The sequence below is a fragment of the Stenella coeruleoalba genome (genome assembly GCF_951394435.1).
Source record: "Stenella coeruleoalba genome assembly, chromosome: 5".
Taxonomy (NCBI): Eukaryota; Metazoa; Chordata; class Mammalia; order Artiodactyla; family Delphinidae; genus Stenella; species Stenella coeruleoalba.
In genome coordinates this window covers 88,279,351-88,303,658 of record NC_137150.1, presented here as the reverse complement: position 1 = coordinate 88,303,658, position 24,308 = coordinate 88,279,351, and the positions used below count along the sequence as shown (strand labels likewise).

At 39.0% G+C, this 24,308-nt stretch overlaps 1 protein-coding gene and 1 pseudogene across 15 annotated transcripts in view; both read left to right on the top strand.

Moving 5' to 3' along the window:
* Positions 1-24,308, top strand: part of LOC307186545 (uncharacterized protein) — a 1,017,825-nt gene that overhangs the window by 312,430 nt on the left and 681,087 nt on the right. The window contains exon 3 of one of the 14 annotated variants that reach the window (XR_013828397.1): positions 9,291-10,374. The exons of the other annotated variants lie outside the window; for them this stretch is intronic. The gene's annotated coding sequence lies outside the window, so the exon portion shown is untranslated. Of the gene's footprint in view, positions 1-9,290; positions 10,375-24,308 lie in introns of those variants that run through there. 14 annotated transcript variants of the gene reach the window in all.
* On the top strand, positions 17,256-19,840 carry LOC307187050 (lysocardiolipin acyltransferase 1-like; annotated as a pseudogene). The gene is made up of 2 exons: positions 17,256-17,438; positions 19,138-19,840. The product of its transcript is annotated as a lysocardiolipin acyltransferase 1-like (transcript).

Below are 24,308 nucleotides of genomic sequence, written 5' to 3'. Positions count from 1 at the left end.
ACCCTTTCTTTTTCTCTTCTTCTTCCGTGACCCCCCACAATTCGAATGTTAGTGCATTTACTGTTGTCCCAGAGGTCTCTGAGACTGTCCTCAATCCTTTTCATTTTTTTCTTTATTCTTCTCCCTGACAGTTATTTCCACCATTTTATCTTCTGACTCGTTTGTCCATTCCTCTGCCTCAGTTATTCTGCTATTGATTCCCTCTAGAGTATTTTTAATTTCAGTTATTGTGTTGTTCATCACTGTTTGTTTGCTCTTTAGTTCTTCTGGATCCTTGTTGAATGTTTCTTGTATTTTCTCCATTCTGTTTCCGAGGTTTTGGATCATCTTTACTATCATTACTCTAAATTCTCTTTCAGATACATTGCCTATTTTGTCTTCATTTGTTTGGTCTGGTAGGTTTTTACGTTGCTCCTTCGTCTGTTACTAATTTTTTTGTCATTTCATGTTTTTTTTTTTTTTTATATGTGGGGCTGTATTCCTGTTGTTTGGCTGGAGATGTCCAGCACTGGAGTTTGCAGGCAGTTGGATAGAGCCGGGTCTTGGTGCTGAGATGAGGAACTCGGGGAGACCTCACTCCAATTAATATTCCCTGGGGTCTGAGGTTCTCTGTTAGTCCAGCGGTTTGGACTTGGAGTTCCCACCACAGGAGCTCGGGCCTGGCCTCCGGCCTGGGAACCAAGGTCCCACAAGCTGTGTGGCGTGGAGAAAAAGAAAAAAGCAAGGAGCAATATAATAACAAAGAATAAAAAACAAAATAAAATTAGAAAGATAAAAAATATATTAGGAAAAGTAAAAATATAATTGAAACAACTGCAACAAGGTAAAATAAAACCACAACAGAAAAAAAAAAAAGCGTTGGCTATAGGGGGCAGAGTTTAGGTGGAGGTGGAACTTCTGCAGGGGCGGGGTTTAGGGTGGGACGGGATCTAGGTGGGTGGGGGGTGACGTTTGAGCATGTGGGGGGGGCCTAGGCTCAGGATCCATGCAACTCGAAAAGGCCTTGGGGGCGGGGGCCTAGGCGGGGCAACATTGAAGCGTGGGGTGGGGCCTCTGCTTAGGACCTGCTGGGAAGGGGAGAGGCAGCCTCGAAAGGAGGGCCTCTGGAGTGTGGAGTTTTGGAGTTTGGAGGTAAGGCCCTGGATGAGGGGGTGTGGGTGGGGTGTAGGCCCAGCACGGTTGGAGGGGGTCTCAGAGGGGGTCTCCAAGTGTAGATGTAGGGCCCTGTGTGGGGGTGTAGGGGTGGGGCTTGGGCTCTGCACAGCAGCAGGGAGGCTCCAAGGGCAGAGGATTAGGCCTGGGAGCCCAACAAGCTCCCTGGTGCCTAAGTGGACAGGAAAAGCGCTGGCCATGTTCCCTTCTGTTCTTTCACACCCCTCCCCCACCATTTCCCCCAGGGTCTCCCCCATCCCCTCTGGACCCCTAACCATGGGTGGGTCCTGCTAGGTGTAGGAACTCCTCCCCTCCCCCAGCCCCCCCTCAGGGGTGCCGGTCCCGGAGGTCCGGCCTTTACTTTTCCTCCCCCTTTCCTCCCTCCCACTCCCTCAGTTCCCGCATGGCTGGAGGGGGCCTCGATGCACAGAGGATCAGGCCCGGTATCTCAGCAGGCTCCTGGGGGCCCAGGTGGGCAGGGGAAACCTGGCCACTCTCCCTTTTGATCCTCTGCCCTCCCAGTGGTCCCCCAATTTCGCCCTTTGGGTGTGGGATCCCTTTCCCTCCCCCAGCCGCCCCTCAGGGATGCCAGTCCCGTCCCGCCTCCACTTCTCCTCCCCGCCACTGGGGTTTCCTCCCATCCCCTTAGTTGTCCGTGGTCCCCCACTGTGCCTAGTAGGTGCCCTAGTTGTGAGGAGATGCAAATTCTGCGTCCTCCTAGTATGCCATCTTGACTCTGCCCCCAGGAGCTCTTTTTTTTAAATTCTAAGACAGTCCTTTTTTCACTGCATCATTTTTTAGTTTTAGAGAAAGAGTTATGTCTCCCTGAATATCTTGCATGTTGTGTTGATTTTCTTCTTCATTGCCTTTTATCCTCTTTTTTGGTTTCTGTTTGTTTTGATCTTTCACTTTGGATACTTACTCAAATCTCCAGGAACCTTTAACTTTCCAGTGATACTTGTCACTAAAATTCTGGTCAGAAGTTCTGTTTAATGGTAGATGGACTTGTCTGATGGCCTTCAATAGAAAGCCAGTTATTTCACTGAAAGTCAGTCAAAGGTCAATATGTGAACTGTTTAGTTACCTAAACAGAAATCCTCTAGTTTTCTTTCTGATGAGGATTGAGTTCTAACACGCCTGTAGTTCAGTATGTGAACTTATGCATAGTCCCTGCTTTTCAGTACCATGAATCATCCCCTTTTCCGTGTGTCTCTTGTTCCCACATTAGGAGGACCCTTACTGACTCCATTTCTCCACAGGAGAACATATCCCCTCTCTCACAGAGCTGAGGTTGAGGAACAGTTGCCTGGCTGCACAGAGTGAAAAAGAGAACCTGGGTGGAAAGGTCTCCATGCCACTTGCTATGAGTCTAGATCTTAGCCGTTTTCTCTTTGTTCACCCCAGCCCTTCCAGTTTCAGTGCTGACTGGTCCCAAAGGCTGAGCTTCCAGACGTTTTGTTGGGTAAATTGGCTAGCTTCTTTTTTGGTACCCTCTGATGCTGATGTAGACTTTAGCTTCCTGTATTCTGGTATGTCAGTTACCACACCATTTATTTTTCATCTCTCAAATATTTGTTGAAGTGATTCTTCTCACTGTTTCCTCCTCTCTCATTCTCAACGTTATGGGTTGCTAACATGCTAATTTCTCAACTGTCATTTTGGATTAATTTTGGGAGCATTAAAAGGTAAAAACATGAGGTAATCCTTTATGTAATCAAATATTCCTCTCAATTTTTCCAAACAATGACAAATCTTACAATAAGGAATTCTGGTGTCAGTTAAAATAATAAAGTGATCAAATCATCACAATGAAGGAGGTATACTGTCTCTTTAACATTTGATAGAATGAGATTCAAAGGGGTTAATTAACTTGTCCAGAGTGATATCTATTTAGTAGGTGGCAGAGTACAACTTGAATTCCAGACCATTGTAATTCTGAAGGCCATGCTGTAACTACTAAACGTTGTTTAGTACATCAAATACCTGACACATCATAGGTTCTGAATGATGGCAACTATTGGTAATGTATAGTATTCAGTGTTTTAGATGGATGTTGTTTCTAGAGTGAGTGGGGTAATAGGATCATCCTTATACACAGCATCTGGAATAATTTAGGTCTGACAGCAGTAAGTAACATAATTAGCATTTTTAAACTTATTGTGATTGGTAGAATAATGCCCCCACCTCCCAAAGATGTCTATATCCCAATTCCTAGAAACTGTGAACATGTTAGTTTATATGGCAAAGGGAATTAAGGTTACAGATGTAATTAAAGTTGCTACTAAGCTGACTTTGAGATATCTGGGTGGGCCCGATGTAGTCACAAAGGTCCTTATAAGTAGAAGAGGAAGACAGAAGAGAGAGAATTTAGAGGATGGCAGCACGAGAAAGACTTACTTTAATGATGCTGGCTTTGAAAATGGAGGAATGGGGCCACTAGCTAAGGAGTGCAGATAGTCTCTGGAAGCTGGAAAAGGCAAGAAAACTGGTTCTCCCATAATGTCTCCAAAAGAAATGCAGCCCTACCAACACTTTGATTTTAGCCCTGTGAGACTTGTTTCAGATTTCTCATCTCCAGATCTGTAAGATTTTTTTGTTGTTTTATGCCACTAAATTTATGATGATTTATTATAGTAACAGCAATAATAAATGAACACATTTATAAGTAAAAGCGTGTGTGTATGCATGTAGCTTACAAGAAGAAAAAGATAGTAAATGCTCACTTGAGAGGACTAGGCAAAAGGACATGGTGGCCTGCAGCTTGTCAAGGAAGGAGTGACTGGAGCTGCAAAGGCACCACTCAGAGGTTAGGGTGGAGGGAATCCATTTTCATCCTGGACACAGACAGGACAGTGACTCTTCTTGCCCTAAGGAATTTAAAAGGCCCCTAATTGTGCTACAGTGTTCAGAGTAGAGACCTTGTCACAGGACACCCAGGTTAGGGAGGACCGATGAATGGAGGAAATAAGCAGAAGCCAGTCCTGGTGGGATGAGAGAGTTAGGAGCTGGCATTGTTCTCTGCAGAGTGGAGGGAGTAAATCTCCAAAGTATCACCTAATAAGCACTGTTCTTAAAGTGGCCTTTTCTCTATTCTAGGCTTCAGGGCTGGAGGTCAGATGTGAGGCAATCCCAGTAGTGCCAATAGGGAAGTGAGGTAGAGAAGGGAGGGAAGCTGATATTCTAATGAGATGATCACCACAGTGACACAGCAGGGCTTAGTCCTATTGGGCACCTCCGGGGAGTCAGTGCAGGACATACCTCTCTTTGTCAGCTTTTGAAGGCTGCTCCAGAGACATCACCTTTCTGCCACCTCTGGACACCCCTGTGCATGGGCTGAGCATTTTTGGCAAGCAGATAAAGCCCTCTATTAAGAGCTGCAAATGCTTTAAGTAAGAAGCCTGCAGCAGGTTTGGGAATGGTGGACGCCAAGGATTTATGTTCTGCTTTCCCACCTATCATGGCACAGAGAGCATGACATGTAAGGCATAAGAATCTATGAGATATCTGGAATCTAGACACCAGTGAGATCTAGGAGAAGGAAAATCAGACTTTCCACAATGGAAACAATTTTTCTTGGCCACACTGATTAATAGTCAGTGGAGAAGAGGGATTCAAAATTGATATAAAAAACTCTTTTTCACATTGCAAGCGATGTTAACTATATAGGAATCTGTATATAGAGATGTAGATATGTAGACTCAAACTTGAGTATTGTAGCCAATATGTAGGTGCCCAAAGGAGTCAAACAAGACAAAAAGCACCAAGTGTGCATTCCAGCAAGGTTTACTGTGTTACGCATGTATCCCACATTTCACTTTTCTAAACACACAAAAAAATCAAGGCCCCAGTAGGCACACTTCCCAAAGTATGCAAATTGCAGGTGCACAATATGTGGTTGAGAACAGAAGTCAAGGAATTGGTTGTACCCACCTTCCTTCTCTGAAGGTAGAACAGTTGGGAGCATCATCTTCATGCACTAAGAACTACCATTTAAAGTAATAGCAGTCTCAGACTGTACAGGCTCACAGCAGGCTTAACTAACCATGGCAGATGTAATGGCTCAGAAATGAACCATGTAAAAAATAAGTCAAAAAACAAACATTTGCACATAACTTATATTTGAGGACTATAGTCAAGTTATATACCAAGATCTGGCAAAACACAGATGAAAAACTGTTCCTTTTCTGCGTGTTGTATTCTCTGATCTCCAGGAAAGAAGCATTAAAAAGAAAAAATTTCAAGAGCTCTAGCTTTGGAATCAGATGGGAGTGAAAATGCTCTTATTCTAATGTTTACTAGCTTTGATTTTGACCAAGTTATTTGAGTCTCGATTCCTTCATCTCCCAGAGGGATGATACCTTCCTCAGGTAGTTTTAGTGAGGGGGAATTGGATTAATACATAAAGCTTCTCTTTATTTTAGACTTTGAATTGAGTTTTCGTCCTCATTTCTCCTTGTGCAGTCCTGGGCTTTCTCAGAGTAGAGGATATTTGTGTCATTGTGATTAAGTTCGAGATTATTTACTGATGCTCAATTTTGAGTTATAGGTACTCTACTAGCTACAGGTGATACCAAAAAGAATGGAACACAGATCTTGTCTTTGAGGAGTTCAAAATATAGTGGAGGTATAGACAATAAATCATCTCAGTACATTGTGTGTTCCATACTACAGTAGAAGTATATACAAAATATTAAAAGAACTCAGATAATGGGGTAATTGATTCTCCCATGGAAATGGAAGAGAAAAGAGAATGCCAGAGAGGGGAAGTAATATTTGAGCCGTGCCTTGAAGAATAAGTAAGATTGTTTATTTTAAAAGGGAAAAGAGAGAGCCAACTCCAAGTACAAGGACATCTTAAGAACTGTGTTTCAAGTACGTTTATAAGCAGCTGCCTGAACAACCTCTGGGGCACATGGTAGCTCTGGACTTTTGGAAAAACCTCCACAGACTATACCCTGAATCATTCTGTAGAGAAAGCCAACACTTGGTTTTCATAACTATTATGAAAATAGTTCATAATAAGTCATGGGTGACATGACTGATTTTTTTTTTTTTGCTAATTATCATTTTGAATGTATTTGGACTCTACACAAGGGTGCACCGAGTCAGAGACCCAACTTCAAACAAGTTTAACCATCTAGAATTAGCCACATAATAGAAAATGGTGAAAACTTATAGAAAGCCTGAGTAGGGAAAGAACAGTCATGGATTCCATGGGCTTAATTTTAAATTTATTTTTAAGTTACAGAAAATATACAGGTCAATTATCAATATATAAGGGTTTAGAGTAAGAAAGGAAAGTTGAGATTTTTGACTAAATATAGCAGATTTTTAGCTAAGTATAGCACGAACAGTTGAACTCATGATTTCCTCTTAAAACCCCAGTTTTAGGGCAATAAGGTGATTTTTTTAAAGTTGTAAATCCACAGTGTCAAGGAAACCATAGAGGAGGTGGCAACGTAGTAGATGGACGAAAGCTGGAATCAGCAGACCAAAGGAAGTTGAAATGTAGTTTGGGTAGGGAGTGGAGCCCAGTAGCAAGGCAGTGTGGGTCCCATGGAGACATGAGATATCTTTGAAATAGGACTGTGAGTAGGACTGAAAAGCAGGATTATTATTAGAAAGGCTGTTTAAGAGCTTGATCCCTAGATTTCCTTCTTCAGCCCACACTGTCAGGTACCCACTGCTCCCTTCCCTTGAATGAAGGCAGGTGGATTTTCTGGAGAGGTGGAGTCAATGAAATTCTGAGTTTAAGACATTTCAGTGTCAGGGAAGGAAGGTGTGAATGTGTATGTGGGAGGAAGATCAGAGGTCTGTTGAATTTGTTTTCTTTAAGTCTTGTAGAATTGTTTAACAATGTAAATAACTTTGTAAAAGAAAAAAATTAAGGGATGTTTCCTCTCTCCTCACTGCAGGACTTGCTGATTAAGAGATTCTCTCAGGCCCTTACATGGAATCAGATTTATTTTGGGTCCATATGAATATTACAGTGAATTTATATTCAAGTATTACTTCAGTATTCTGGAGAGAAGGGAAGGATTTGTATGATAAAAAGGAGATGCATGAAAAAAAATTTTTTTCTTTTGATCATTTTATTAGATTTTTTTCAATAAAATATCAAAATAATCAAAATTCAATTTATTACAAACACTGTTCTGATTCTAGGTGTCAGAAGTCTTAGAATAGAACCAGGGATTTAAGAAGGCTCATCCTATCTCTGATTCAGCCTCCTGCAAATAATTCAATGACTTAATGCTCAGTTTTCTGAAATGTAAATAAGATTTGTGTCTTGTTCGGTCAGACACAAAACAATGTTGATTTAGTGCCCAGCAGTGAGCTGAGCAGTGAACAGATCCTTCCTTGCACGTAATGGCATCTTATCCTGAGGCCTAATGTGAAGTGTTTTCTTATCACCAAAGCACTCCTTACTCCCAAGATGAGCTTGGCATATTGAATGTATGACTGAAAATAATCTAATATTTTTCTTAATCTAGAATTTTTACTTTCAAGTGAGTGCTGTTTTTTTCACAGTATTTACCTTGGAAAATTAGATACTAATAGTTAAGTCATGTTATTTTAGAATTCTTCCTTTGAATTTCTTTCCTCTGGAACCTGAAGCATGGTTTTTATCCTTATCTTAAGAATAAACCAAGAGCGTTTAAAATTAAGTCCAGGGAATAAGTCAGATTAGAAAGTCAGTAAGTTCCATTTTGGGAAATAAAGTTGAGGAGGGGCAATATAGAAATGCCTCTGAGTTTAGCGTGTGACCACTGAACAATTCTAACAGCTGAACATTTTTTCTCTAGGTGACTATTTCAAGAGATTATCCATTAGATATATAGATATTAATAGATATGTATAGTTCATGGCTAAACACTCAATAGCTTCCATCTTACTGGTCAGATGTGTTTTAATTTAATGCTATTTATTCTTTTTTTGTGTGTGTAGCTGCATTCATGGCAGCTTCATTTATCTTAATTTGTTAACTCCTGTGAAGTCATTATTCTGTAGACTTAGTGCAGTATCATAATCGATCAGGTAATTAAACTATTTTTTTTGGTAGGTGATGAATTTAATAATAGAGATAATGTACATGCATTCAGGGACTGCTGGAGTTTGCATAGAACACGAAGCAAAACACAGCACATCTTCAGACTGTGTGGACAAGCACACAGTTAAAATCCTGAGGATGATAGCAATGATGGGGGTGGTTAGAGGCAAATTAGATGAAGAAGGATTCATAAAATCAAGGGATGTGGGCTTTTCAGATCCTTTAGTCAAATTCCCTGATTTTATAGAGGAGTAAACAGAGGCCCAGGGAGGTGATTTTCCTAATACAAATGGAAGAGCAGGACTCTAATTCCAGGATTCGGGACTCTTTTTTTCTTTATGGTCTCTCTCCCTACTCCAAGCTTCAGGATAAGTTTGAAGTATGTCGTTTGTCTTTAATGGTTTCTTACCTAAAATCTCATTCCTCTTCTTTTTTCTCTTTCTTTTCTAAGCCTCTGTACTAAAAATTTCCTCTCACATTTCTTTCCTCTCAACATGAAGTTCTTTTATATAAAAGGGGGAAGGTTCTGAAAGCCTCTGATCTAAGCTGGCATACAGCTGCTTTGGAGTGAGATGAAAAGCTAAGAGGAATTTGCCTTCAAACCTTGACGGCAGAAACCACTGTCAGTGAAATTTCTAGCGTTCATTTCTTTTGGAGAGGTCTCCCCAGCCCCTTGGTGTAATAGAACTGCGGTAAAAATATTGAAAGGTAAGTGATGAGACCCTTTCTCCTCTGTAAGGAGCATTCGTTATGGTACTTGGATCATGGTTCTTAATTGTCTGATTAGAGTCATGGATGGAGAAGATAACTGGAGGAAACTGAGCAAACTTAATTTACATTCTTAGCCTACACTTAGGCTTGGAAGAAGAGAAAATGTTCAGAAGCAAGAAGAGGGCAGCAGGAGAGGGGATGGACTAGTGAAACCAAGGAAGTTTGGAGGAATTTTCAGGTTGGGTGAGAGGAGTTTTACCAGCTCCTTCCTCTACTGGAAATCCAGGGAGAGGCAGATATGGGTAGAGATTTTAAGAAGTTTTTTTTTTTTTTGTATGAGTCATTAGTTACAGTTCGTCTTTTTCTCCCTCTACAGGAGACTTCCCTGTAGGCATACTGCTTTTCAAGTCTTTGAGGAGTTGGATTTTTGTTTTATTGGGTACATCACCATGCTAAAGATGGGCCTCAAAGTTGGAGCAAAAAGAACCCCAAAAAACAGTTGCATTTGGAAAATGCAGGTATCCATTTTTGACGCCTTCCTTCTTTCCCACAATGCCTAGCCCAATTTTTCACAATCTGCATTAATAGGAAAAATGACTGTGTGTCAGGAACCAAAAGGATGAGATCAGATATAAATTTAATTGATGCTTATAAACAGCTGAGGGGAGGAAATGGCGACCAACATGCTAAGTGCTTTTGCTGCCGTCTCCTTTTTGGAAGTGTTATAAAGATTAACTATGGCCAATGAAATCTGTTGACTCACTGGCTAGTTAACAAGTCCAGTCCATGACCAATGATATTAAATTTTCCAATAGCACTTTCAAGACATTGTCATTAGTAGATTATCCCATAATCTGGCTATTTTATTTGTAAGTGAAGATAAGTCCTAAATGCACTTATTATACAACCTTAATAAATACCTGGGGCAGCATTGGAGATAAAGAACACCTTTCACTCTTCTTGGGGTCCCTTTTCCAATCATAACTCTACCCCTCATTATCTCCTGGTCTGGAGTGTGACACTAATCTAGAGGACTGTTTCATTGCGGCCTTGTTTTTTTAGTCACAATACAAACAGAAGTGGCAGGATGTTAGAGACAAAATGGATAGTGCTAAAAAAATTACAGTTTAACTTCTCATTTATCAATGTAATTGAAAGTTACTAGCAGGGTGTGTGGTGCCAGTGTTTCTATCAGGGCATGAGTAATCTATTTATGCTGCATAATTCGTCCTTCTGAGGTTCTAATGAGAACTGCTTAATTCAGGTTTTAATCAAACCTGACAAATCATCGTTGAAGTTGGCAATAGGCTTCTTCACAGGTGCCATTTCCCTGCTAGTTTGACATAGCTTAGATTCATCTTCCTCTCTGCATGGTCCTTTCAGGCTTCACTTATTATAACAACAAAAAAGGACTGGTTTTCCTTCAACACCAAAATACCAAATGTTTCTGGTCCTTCTTTGGACTCTTCAGTGCCCTTAGTAGCAAGCTATTTTTATTTATTTTATTTTTAATACTGGAAATAATGAAGAGGAAAAAATGATTTTTTCACATACACATTTAACCTGTTTTACCAAATATATGCATTCCTTTAGCATATATTCCTTGAACAGGTTCATGTTCCAAATCGTGCTCTTATCCAGTAATCCAAATCACTTAGACAAGATCCATCTGCTGATGACGGGTGGTGGAGGATGCACCAGCTCAGATGCACTTAGGAGCTCCAGAGCCTGAAAGCTGACATCTACTTTGAAAAATAACACCAGTCTCTTTCTGGGAGAGAGTACAAAACAGATGGGAGATTCATAGCACACAAAAAAATGGTGGCTTTAATGTATGGATCTTACTATTGCAAAAATGAGTGTCGGAGCCTGTAATCTTTGCTATTAACATGTGACATGGAAAACATGTTTAATCAGTTAGCTCCTTGCCCCAGAATAGGATTATGACCTCTGTAAAGAAAGAAGTGTATTCTGCCTGCTTAAGTTTCCCCCTAAAAATAGCTTTATAATTACATGTAGCCTTTCTGTTTCCAAATTCCTTTAACATGTATTAAATCATTTTTCTTCACAATAACCTTTTGAAGCAGGTAATACACATAACAACATCCCATTTTATAGCTAAACCAACAAAATCAGAGAGGGTAATTTATTTGCCTAAGGACATACAGTTGGAAGTAATGGAATCTGACCTCCAATCCAGTTGTGTCAACTCTGAGATTTGTGTCTTTTACATTGTTACACGGTACTTCATGGACATCAGGGAAGACCAGCCTTTGAAAGAATTCTTGCTGTACCGAAAATGATCTTCACCATGATCTGGGAAATAAGGCTCTTTATTTAGGCCGCCTGTAATTCTTTGGAAGGTTGTATAAATGAGACAACCCCTAAGGCTTTATTTGTAATTCCAAACCATTGCTATTTATCAAGCCTGTCTTTCATTATAGACTATATCAAATGCAGACACTTTTGACTTACATGAATACTAAGTCCTCACTGTGGATACCAAACACACTGCTCTAATATCAGATGTTTCCCTTCAAGCATTATGGCATTCTTTTGCTGTAGCTCATAGAAATATTTAGCTGGGAGGACCTAAGAGAGCACACAGAAAAACATAGTTATTTAAAGCAAAAGAACTGAGGACCAGTGAGTTTAAGTATTTTATTTTAGACTGATAACTACGAACTGCCAGAGTCTCTCACTTTTTAGATCGTCTGTGTCAACAATCATTGCTTCTGTGGATGCATTTAAAAGGTTATTTACCAAAGTTCTACTGTAGGCACTGAAGGTGGTTTCGCTCAGAACTGGGATGGGAAGCTCTTCTGGATGGACTTGCTCAAACATTGGAGGTTGAGAATCAGAGCTAGTTAGAGATTAAGCTGGGCTACAGCCTCATCTTCTGCATCTGGCATTGTCCTTATCTATTAAACAACATCACCCAGAAAAACTGTTTCTTTAATAAAAAAAAGTTGCCTTCAATTTTATCAAGGATACAGGTAGGATCTTAATAACTTGGCTGCTAGCCTATTAATGCTGGACACAGGAGAAAGTCCACGGGCTATGATGTAGAGTTGAGTAATGTATGGAAGAGGTAGGCTGGGCACAGTGAAGTCAGGCAGTCTCAAAGTTTGGAGCAAAGGCTCCAGTGCTTATCTGACTTTTCCTGATATTATCCCTCATTACCATGACTTTGGGAGAATGCTAAAACAAGGAAGGGATAGTGAAGTGTTGAAATCAGAGAGGGTATTTTAAAACTTCACGTTTTATTTATTTTTTTATTTAAAATACAGTTGATTTACAGTGTGTTAATTTTTGCTGTACAGCAAAGTGATTCGGTTGTGTGTGTGTATATATATATATGTATGTGTATATATATGTGTGTATATATATATATGTGTGTGTGTGTGTGTGTGTGTGTATATATATATATATATATATTCTTTTTTATATTTTTTTCCATTATGGTTTATCACAGGGTATTAAATATACTTCCCTGTAGGAACTTGTTGTTTATGCATTCTATATATAATAGTTTGCATCTGCTAATCCCAAACTCCCAATCCATCCCTCCCCTACCCCTCCTTGGCAACCACAAGTCTGTCCTCTATGTCTGTGAGTCTGTTTCTGTTTTTTAGATAGTTTGATTTGTGTCATATTTTAGATTCCACATATAAGTGATATCATACGGTATTTGTCTTTCTCTGACTGTACATTCTTGCCTTCTTGTCATATATTAATTGCCCATATAAGTTTGGATTCATTTCTGGGCTCTCTATTCTGTTCCATTGATCTATGTGTCTGTTTTTGTGCCAGTACCATATTATTTTGATTACTGTAGCTTTGTAGTATAGTTGGAAATCAGGGAGCATGATACCCCCAGTTTTGTTTTACTTTCTTAAAATTGTTTTGGCTATTTAGGGTCTTTTGTGTTTTCATAAACATTTTAGAATTATTTGTTCTTGTGAAAAATGCCATTGGTATTTTGATAAGGATTGGATTGAATATGTAGATTGCCTTGCATATGTAGATTACCTTGCATAGTATGGTCATGTTAACAATATTGATTCTTCCAATCCAAGAACACTGTGGATCTTTCCATCTGTTTGTGTGGTCTTCAATTTCTTTCATCATTGTCTTCTAGTTTACCGAGTTCAGGTCTTTCACCTTCTTAGTTAGATTTATTTCTATGTGTTTTGTTCCTTTTGATGCAATTTTAAATGAGATTATTTTATTAATTTCTCTTTCTCCTAGTTCACTGTTAGTGTATAGAAACACACAGATTTCTGTATCCTGAAACTTTACTGAGTTCATTTATTAATTCTAAGTTTTATGGTGGTGTCTTTAGGATTTTCTATATAGAGTAGCATGTTCTCTGTTAACAGAGACAGTGTCACCTCTTCTTTTCCAATTTGGAGTATTTTTACTTCTTTTTTTTTCTGATTGTGGGGCTAAGACTTGAATACTATGTTATTAAAAAGTGGTGAAGTGAGCGACCTTGGCATGTTCCTGATCTTAGGGGAAATGCTTTCAGCTTTTCAGTGTTGAGAATGATGTTGGCTCTGTGTTTGTCATATATGGTCTTTATGATGTTGAGGTAATTTCCTCTGTGTACCCACTTCGTTGAGTGTTTTTATCATAATTGGATGTTGAATTTTGTCAAAAGCCTTTTCTGCTCTATTGAGATGATCATATGATTTTTATCCTTCAATTTGTTGATATGCTGTATCATAATTTTGTTTTGTGGGTATTGGAACGTTCTTGCATCCCTGAGATAAATCCCACTTGATCATGTTGTATGATCATTAAATGTATTGTTGAATTTGTTTTGCTTATATATTGTTGAGGAGTTGTTGCATCTATGTTCATCATAGATGTTGGCTTGTAATTCTCTTTTTTTGGTGGTGTCTTTGTCTGATTTTGGTATCAGGATCATGCTGGCCTTGTAAAGTGAGTTTGGAAACATTCCTTCCTCTTCAAATTTTTGGAATATTTTGATAAGGGTAGGTATTTAACTCATTTTTAAAGTTTGGTAGAATTCACCTGTGAAGCCATCTGGTCCTGGACTTTTGTACATGGGGAGTTTTATTTTTTTATTATTCATTCAGTTTCATTACTTGTAATCTGTCTCTTCATTTTCTGTTTCTTCCTGATCAGTTTTAGGAGATTGTATGGCTCTAGGGATTTATCCATTTCTTCAGGTTGTCTAGTTTATTGGCATATAACTGGTCATGGTAATTTCCTATGATATTTTGTATTCCTGTGGTGTTGATTGTAATGTTTCCTCTTTCATTTCTGATTTTATTTGGGCCCTCTCCTTTTTTTTCTTGATGAGTCTGGCTAAAGTTTTATCATTTTGTTTATCTTTTTAAAGCTCTTATTTCCATTGATCTTTGCTTTTTTATGGTTTCTGTTTTATTTAATTGCTCTAATTTTTATTCTTTCTTTCTACTAACTTTGGGTTTTGTTTTTCTTTTGTAGTTTCTTTATGTTTAAGGTTAAATTATTTATTTCATATTTTTCTTGTTTCCTGAGATAGGCTTTTATAAACTTCCTCATTACAACTGCTTTGCTGTGTCCCTTAGATTTTAGATTGTTGAATTTCTGTTTTCTTTGTCTCTGTGCCTTTTAAAAAATTTCCTCTTTGATCTTCAATACCCATTGGTTGTTTAGTAGCATATTGTTTATTCTCCATGTGTTTGTGTGTTTTGCAGTTTTTTTCTTGTAGTTGATTTCTAGTCTCATAGTGTTGTGGTAGGAAAAGATGCTTGATATGATTTCAGTCTTCTTAAATTTACTGAGACTTGTTTTGGGGCCTAGCATGTGATCTATTCTTGAGAATGTTCCATGTGCACTTGAAAAGAATATGTATTCTACTGCTTTTGTTTCTTTTTTTTCTAAACAGTATTTTAGTTATTTTTTAAACTAATTTATTTTATTTATTTTTGGCTGCGTTGGGTCTTTGTTGCTGCATGTGGGGGCAGTGGCGAGCCCCCCGACTCTCTGGTTGTGGTGAGCGGGGACTACTCTTCATTGCAGTGCGTGGGCTTCTCATTGTGGTGGCTTCTCTTGTTGTGGAGCATGAGCTCTAGGTGCATGGGCTTCAGTAGTTGTGGTACGCGGCCTCAATAGTTGTTGCTCATGGCTTCTAAAGCGCAGGCTCAGTAGTTGTGGCACATGGGCTTAGTTGCTCTGCAGCATGTGGAATCTTCCCAGACTGGGGATCAATCATATGTCCCTTGAATTGGCAGGCGGATTCTTAACCACTGCACCACCAGGGAAGTCCCTCTACTGCTTTTGGATGGACTGTTCTTTAGATATGTATTAAGTCCGTCTGATCTAATGTATTGTTTAAGGGCCGTGTTTCCTCATTGGTTTTCTTTCTATATGATCTGGCCATCGATGTAAGTGAGATGATAAAGTCACGTACTGTTATTGTGTTACTGTTAATTTATCCCTTTATGTAATATTTGCTTTATGTATTTAGGTGCTCCTATGTTGGGTGCATACATATTTACAATTGTCATATCTTCTTGCTGGATTGATCCTTTTCTTATTATGTAATGTCCTTCTTTGTCTCTTGTTACAGTCTTTGTTTTAAAATATATTTTAATATTTTTGTTTATGTATATGATTATTTTAAGGTGATGATCTCTTAAGTTTGAATGCATTCTAACAAACCTGCATTTTTACTCCACCTGCTCACTTTTAATGTTTTGACATCATATTTTACATCTTTCTTCATGTGTATCCTTTAACTTTTTATTGTGAATATAGATAATTATAATACCTTTCTCTTCTAACCACCTTACTAGTTTTATAAGTGACTGCCTTTACTGTATGTTTGCCTTTACCAGTGATATTTTTCCTTTTGCGAATTTCCTATTTCTAGTTGTGGTCTTTTCTTTTCTGCTTGGAGAAGTCCCTTTAACATTTATGTAAAGCCAGCTTAGTGGTGCTGAAATCTTTCAGCTTTTGCTTGTCTGTAAAACATTTTATCTGTCCTTCAAATCTGAATGATAACCTTGCCTGGTAGAATATACTTGGTTGTAGCATTGTTTTTTTTTTTCCTTTCATCGCTTTGAATATATCATGCCACTCCCTTTTGCCCTGCAAAATTTCTGCTGAAAAGTCAGCTGATAGCTATGGGAGTTCTCTTGTACATAGCTAGTTGTTTTTCTCTTACTGCTATTAAGATTATCTTTTTATCTTTAATTTTTGCCATTTTAATTATAATGTGTCTTGGTGTGGACCTCTTTGAGGAAGCTTGTTTGGGACTCTGTGCTTCCTGGACCTGGAATTCTGTTTCCTCTTCTACATTAGGGAAGTTTTCAGCTATTTTTTTTTCTTCATATAAGTTGTCTGTCACTTTCTTTCTCATTTCTACTTCTGGGACCCCTACAATGCGAATGTTAGTATACTTGATATTGTCCCTGAAGTCTCTTAAATTATCCTTATTTAAAAAAAATTCTTTTGTCTTTAGCTTGAGTGATTTTTGCTATTCTGTCTTCCAGTTCACTGATACATTCCCCTCTATCATCTAATCTACTGTTGATTCCTTCTAGTATATTTTTTACTTCATTTATTGTATTCTTCAGCTTTATTTGGTTCTTCTTTATATTTTCTAACTTTGTTAAAATTCTTACTGTTTTCATTCTTCTTTTGTGTTTTTTGAGCATCTTTATGATCATTATTTTGAATTCTTTACCTGTTAAATTGCTCATCTCCTTGTTATTTACTTCTTTTCTGAGGTTTTGTCTTGTTCCTTTGCTTAAAACATATTTTACTATCTCCTCACTTTGCTTAAGTCTCTGTGTTTTTTTCCCCCATGTATTAGGTAGGTGGGTTACATTTCCTGATCTAAGAAGTGGCCTTCTGTAGGAGATGTTCTGTAGGGCACAACAGCACACTCCTCTCTGGTCACCAGGGCTATATGTGCAGGGTTGCCCTCTATGTGGGCTGCATGGCCCTTATTTTGTGGTGCTAATGTGAGTCTGTTGGTAGGCAGGGCTGGGCCCTGACCTGGTTGGCTGCCAGGCTCTGCCTTGTGCAGTATCTCTTTGCCCATCGGTGGGCATATCTGGGTTTCAGTTCAGCTGGCTACATTCCCTGGGCAGTCTCAAGGCTGGTGCCAGCCTTCTGGTAGGCAGGACCATGTCCTGGGCCGACTTGCTGTGTGGCTGGGGGGGGTCCTGTGTCTGGTACCTGACCACTGATTGTGAGGCTGGGCCGTGGGGATGCTGGCTGTAGCATTCATGAGGTCTTGGATCTGGTGCTGGCCTGCTGGTATGTGGGTCCAGGTTCTGGGGCAATTGCCTGCAGGGCCTATGGGGGCTAAGGGCTAATGCTGGCCTGCTCATGGGCAGGGTTGGGGCCTGGGAAGCTACCTGTAGGACCTCGGGGAGGGGCTGGGACTGGTACTGGCCCACTGCTGTTGGGGCTGGGTCCAGGGGGTGCTGACTGTGGGGCCCAGGTGGGTGCCCTGGTGCTGGTGCTGGCCCACTGGTGTGTGGTGCTGTGTCCTGAGGTGGGCCCTGGAGCTGGTATTGGCCTGCCCCTGGCACTAACAGACTAGAGGGAAGACCCCAGAATGGCACATGCCAGCATCAGTGTCCTCATGGTAGAATGAGCTCCCTAAATTGTCTCTCATCAATGTCTGTGTCCCAGGGGGAGTCTCGGTTGCCTCTCACCTCTCAAGGAGGACTCCAAGATCAGCAAGTGGGTCTGACCCAAGCTCCTTGCAAATTACTGCCTCTGTGTTGAACTTAAAGCACGTGAGTTTGTGCATGAGCTCTTTAAGAGAGGAGTCTCTTTTTCCTACAGACCTTTAGCTCTCTCATATGCAAGCCTTGCCAGCCTTTAAAGCCAGACATTCTGGGACCTCATCTTCCTGGTGCAGGACCCCTGGGCTGGAGAACCCAATGTGGGGCTTGGACCCCTTGCTTCCTGGGGAGAACGTCTGCAATTGTGTTTATCCTCCCATTGTGGGTCATCTGCTCAGGGGTGTGGGTCTTGACTATACCTCCTCTCTACCTCTCCTATTCATCTTATTGTGGTTCCTTCTTTATATCTTTAGTTGTGGAAAATCTTTTCTTCTAGTCTTCAGGTCATTCTCATAGATAGTTGCTCTGTAAATATTTTAAATTTTGGTGTGCCCATGGGAGGAGGTGAGGTCTTCTTACTTTGCCATTTTGGCCACACTGCTCCATGTTAATTTCTTAAAGTGTACCTTAGGTAACATTCTTCCCCTTAGTTCTTCACATCCCTCCTTTTATGGAGCTTCTCGGTTTAGAATTTGCTCTAGGACAATGTGCTGAGAATGCCTTACCAATTAACAGGCTCTGCATATAGACATAGTTCTTATATTAAATACTGAGGATGAATGGAGAATCAAGGTAGACCCTCAGGTAACTAGACTTTTGTAAGAGGTAGATAAGGAAAAAACTGCAGCTTCTTTTAGACATAAAATCTATCAATATTTGTCACTTCCTCAGAACTCTCCTTACATGGCAAACTTGGGAGTACTTAGCCTGCCTGTTTCCACCTACCTAGGCACACTAAGGGAAGTTTATCAAATAGCTCACCCTGTGCATTTCTAGAGAACCTATAGTTAGCACCCCTGCCTCCCATAGAAGACAGGAGAAACATCAGAACCACAAAGTAATCTCAAATTGTGTCCTTAGATTAACTAGTCTAGATCTTTGCATATAAATAGGAATAGAAAATGAAAAATCATCAAACATCTGAGATAAATCAATAGTATAGAAAGGAGGACAATATGAAACCAACTTAAGGACCAACTTAAGTAAAAACAGGTAATTTTGGAAATAGATTATAACCTCACACAAACTTATTTTTTAGTAATTGCAGAGATTGGGGATAATTTAAAATTCATAAACAAGACCAAGAGACTGTGAAAAATGAGTAATGAGAAAAGAAATAACAACAAAAAAATCAAGGGAAAGGCTAACAATTTGCATGGCTATTGGTGAAGAATAAGTTGTTGATCTGAAAGTTAAATTTGAAGTTTAATGTAAGACCAGAAAGAATGAAGGCAGGAAATAATCAAAGAAGTGTAGATGAAAATTTTCCTGAGCTATAGAAGACTCAAGTCTTTAATTTGTAAAAACTCACTATATACTAAGATGGGAAAAATAAAAATATACATCTACACAAGTTCTGGTTAAATTTCTGGACTGTAAAGAAAAGGATAAAACCTCTAAAAGGCTCCAGGGAAGACGGCAACAACAAAGTTACTTTTTTCTTTTTTTTTTTTTGAAAATGTGATTAATTATTTTTGTGATATCCATGAACCACTTCAACTCCTCATATTCCCAGAAGGGACTGATCTCACAGAAAATAGCACAGCTTGAAGTAATGAATTTGCTAAAAAGAATGGACTTCAGAAATATGAAAATGTCTTAACATCCAAGAACTACAGGCTTTACTTTTGTAGTAGACCATCTAAGAGAAGGTAAGAACCTGGACGCTGTCCATGACATCACGGTGGCATACCCTCATAACATTCCTCAGACAGAGAGGCACGTCCTCCTCAAGGACTTTTCCAAGGAAATCCACTTCCATGTCCACCAATACCCAGTGGACACCCTCCCCACGTCCAAGGAGGACCTCCAGCTCTGGTACCACAAGTGGTGGGAGGAGAAAGAAGAGAGACTGTGCTTCTTCTACTGGGGGGAGAAGACTTTTTACTTTATGGGACAGACTGTAATTCCACCTTGCAAGTCTGTGCCCAGGATCCTTCTGGTCAAATTGCTCCCTATACCGTACTGGACCCTGTTCAGCCCTGCAGTGTGCCTGCTCATCTATTTGTACAGTCTTGTTTGGTGATATTTTATAATCATCATTATCATCTTCATGCTGCGGGAGAGAATATTTGGTAGACTAGAGATCACTGAACTTGCATGTTAATGTTTTTTGGACAAACAGCCGCATTTAAATGCAAAGAAAAATGGGTAAGATTGTAAGGTTCACAGTCTAAAAACCTAGGGGATATTTTGTAAATGTTCTAAGCCTTTGTAAAATGAGATGCATTTTTGCATGACTACATCTAATATTTCTTACTACCATCATTATTTGTTAAAGATATTTTGCACTCAGTTTTGTGGAAAAATATTGCTACACACACAGTTTTCTTTTTAAATCTCTGAATGTAATTTCAACACTATGTAGCAGGGAGCGTTCTCCGTGAAATAACTTAGGCCAGAGTATTAGTAAACACTCATCATGCTGTTAGCAGACAAGGTACACACAAGATTGTCTTAAAGGCCCAATCCTACTTCCTAACAAACTCTCCAGACTAGAGGCAGATTTGGGGCTCCTGGGCACTGGCCCAGATCAAGTTCTGGCACTTGACTGCAGAGGTGAGGGCCCTTCCTGCTGGCTCCCTCTCGGCACTGTCCCCACACTCCTTTCTATGCCAATCAAACCCTTGCATTCTTCCTTAAGACCAGAAAACAGAAACCCTTTGTCCTTAAGCTAAACAAACATTTTGATAGGAAGTCCTTAATTATTCATAAAATCTTGGCATTTAGCCTTGCGGTGGTGACCTAGATGTCAGAAGACCACCAGTGCCCTCTACTCACCGGAAAATAAGGCCTAGATGAGTCTCACAGAGCAACCATAGGCTCTCCACTCAGAAACCTTAGTTTGAATTTTTAAAGCTAGGAATTCATACACTTTAGTTCTTCCACGTCTGCATAACCTTGTATGTTTAGGCTGGTTTCTTCACAGCTTGTTGGCAGGTGTCACTTTTCTGCATTAAGAACGGTGATCATCAAGTCATTTACCATTTGAAAGGAAAATGTAGAAGAAGGTTCTGCTACTCTCATCAGAAACTCTCTTTTGAAGTTGCGTCTTGGTTGAAGTATTTTTTTAAAACCTGTGACATCCCACAGTCGATTTTCTCCTCATAGGCAACTCCTCCCTCAGCTCCTGGCTTCTACTGCAAAAAGACGCTCCACTGGTTGACATCCCCCATCCATTTAGGCCTTGTATGTTGGGTTCCTTTTAGGAGGACTCAGTTCTAGCCCAGGTCTGCAGGGACCACGACTGACTCTTGAAAAACAAGCACCTCTGGCTGCCCGTGGTAGATGAGTGACTCGTTCCTACTGCAGACTTCGTGTTTCTCTTTTTACACGAGCAGCTCCAGCCAGACTTTGACTTTTAGAAGTTGTTTACATATGAGACATACATAGTTGTTGTGGCCACCCAACTTCAAGGGACACATGTCAAGTGCTCCAAGGGGTTCTTTTTCATTTTTTTTTTTTAAGAAATTTTTATGGCAGCCGTGGCAAGAAGTCTCTGTGCTGTCCATTGGCTGCTTGAGTCCCACAGCTCAGATGCCAGGTGCCAGAGTGCTGCGGTGCACTGCACAGACAGGCTTCTTTGGCTTCAAACATTCCTGCAGTAATGCAGGGCAAAGGACCTGTCCTCAGGGCAACTGCACTGGCTCCTCAGACACCTATAAACATACGGGCTGCGTGAAGCAGCCCAGGAGGTCTGCCCCGCCACGGGCCCTGCTGGCTGCCCTCCGCCCTCACAAGCTGGTGGTGGCATCGCCATCTTGCTGCCTCGGAGCTGCAGTGCTAAGAACGCCGACCAAAGTTACTTTTTTGATAGATACTGCTGATTGTCTGACAGCAGCCATTCCTCCATCTCCTTTTTTATCTGGAAGAACTTTGCTTTTATCAGGTTCTACGTATCTTTAGGGAAGGTCGACTTCTTCCTCAAGGGGAGAACTGTGATGCTCTTATTTCCTTTGCAAGGATTGGTTTGGGCTTGGAAATGTAATTCAGTCTGGTTAATGGGACATAAAGAGAAATCTGTCTCTAGAGGAAAGGTTTGCCTTCTCAGATAAAGGGAAAAAGAAAAAAAAATACATTCCTTCTTCTACTGCAAAATGTTGTTAAGGGTGCATGTGATTCCTGGAATTGTGGCAGCCATGTCTTGGCCATAAGGACATTTGGTCAACATACTTTAGATAGCATTACAACTATAGGAAAGTATTTGGGTCGATAGCAGCATTGTGAATTAATCCACACTGGTACTGTCATGCCACTAGTCTAGTTTTCATTGTGGGAAAAGACTTTTTTTGTTGTCTTTGTTGTTTGTTTTTATACTATTTGAGTTAGGTATTCTGTACCTTGCAGCAGTATCAGACTATACTTGCAAAAGATCAAGAATATGGGTGGCATCACAATTCCAATTTATAACCCTAGCTACTAGAAGACATTGAAAAATAACTTCAGTAATAAATGGTGTCTTAACATAGAATTCTTTGTCTAGTCAAACTGCCATCAAGTGTGAGGGTAAATATCCATTTTTGCAGAGGCAAAACTTCAAAATGTTCATCAGTTATACTTGCCCTTTGGAATAAAAAGGTGATTTGGAGACATGGTCATACAACATGAAAAAGGAATGGAAGTAAGGAAAAGGCATGCATTACCAAAAAACAAAAAACAGTAAAAACTAAGTTTCACTGAGAAAAAGCGAAGGAAGTTAGAAATAAAATGAAAAAATTCTTATAGTAAATATTATCATCACAAAGATTTACTTTTAAGTGGCAAAGTTTTCATAATATAGGATTATATTTCTTTCTCAGTGTAAAAATATATAAATACAAGCACTTTACTATCAAAATCAAAGTGATAAAACTATATTTGAACTATGGTATTAATGACAGAAACAGATTGTATTAAAATAAAATAGAAGATTACACAAAGATATACAAAAACAAAATGAGGAACTGTATTAAATAGAGTGGGTTGGAACAAAAATATAGTTAGTACATCCTTACAAAAAGAAAGCTGATGTCAATATTAAAAAAGGCTTAAGATATAATGTATTACATGAGAAAAATGGATATTTTATATTGAAAAAAATTAGTGAATCAGGAATTTTCATTTTTATTAATCTTTATGTTCTCATTTTCAAAATATCAAGGAATATAAAGCAAAATCTTTTCAGAGAAATATACTAATCCATGACCTCAATGGGAGACTTTAATATACTTCTCTTAGAAATTTATAGATGAGGGAAACAATAAGTAGAGTAATAGAAATAATTTGAATAACACAATCAGTACATTCAGTGTCGGAAGTATTAATATGTAACTTTATACCAGTAAACAGAAGGTATATGTTCTTTTCAAATATCCATGAAACATTTATAAAAATTGAACATGTCATTTTAGCTACAAAGATAATCTCTATTAATTCCGTGTAGGAGAAATTACACAAAACAGATTTTCTAACTACAAGCAATATAAATAGAAATTAAGCATAACAGTATATTGAAAATAAATGCATTCATTTCATAGTCTAAAAAAAATTCTGACTTTTCTTAGAAATTATTTAAAAATGCATTTATCTAAATGGATTAAAGGGAATACTGAAATATATTGTTAAGAATTTTTGAAAATAACAAGGTGGGTCACATATAAAGACCTAGCTAACACAATTTGCTGAAAAAAATTAAAGTCTTATGAACTGTCTTCAATTAAAAAAAAACAAAACTGGCCATATAAACCCAAGGAAAGGAGAAAAAGAAGCTAACAAAGATAAAAGAGAGACTGATCAGCTAGAGAAATAAAATCATGAATAAACATTAGGTATAAGAAATCAGGTGCAATTACAGAGATTTAAAACTTAGAAGATTTAAAACTTCCTTCCAATAAGTTTGGAAATTGAGTCATGAAATTGAAGAAAAGATGTTTTCTAAGATATAGTATTCTAAACCTAAGGAGAGGTAGAATACCCAAGCAAAACAGAAAACCGAAAAGTAGTGAAAAGTTTCACCATTAAAAAGGCATCAGACCCAAAGATTTTATAGTGATTTTACCAAATATTTAAATACATTGTTTAAAATATTCCTGAGCATTAAATAGAGGAAAGGTACTATATTAGTCAGAATGCTGCAGTAACAAACATTCCAGTAATGTCAGTAGTTTAACATAGAAAAGTTTACTTCTCAATCAAATTAAATCTGTTGAGGGCACAGGTGAGACTTTCAGGCAGCCCTTTTTGATGTGGTGAATTAGCCAGTAGGGCTGCTCATACATTGTGCCTCAAGATTTTAACCCCACCACCTTTATGTTAACTGCAAGACAGGAAGGGAAAAACATGGAGAACTGAAGGGGAGATAATGCCTTTCAACGCTTCTCGACTCATTTCAAGATTAGTTCATGTCTAAGCCCGAACTATACATACACAAAATAAAATGCAATAAACTGAAAGAAAGAAAAATTTAGATCAATTTCCTTTATTAATAGAGATGCAACTACTTTAAGTAAAACTTCGATCAAAGTCAGCTTTGTAACATAGAGTTTATCACAGGAATGGAGTAGTTTTTAGTAATTAGTAATTAGTAATCTAACGAA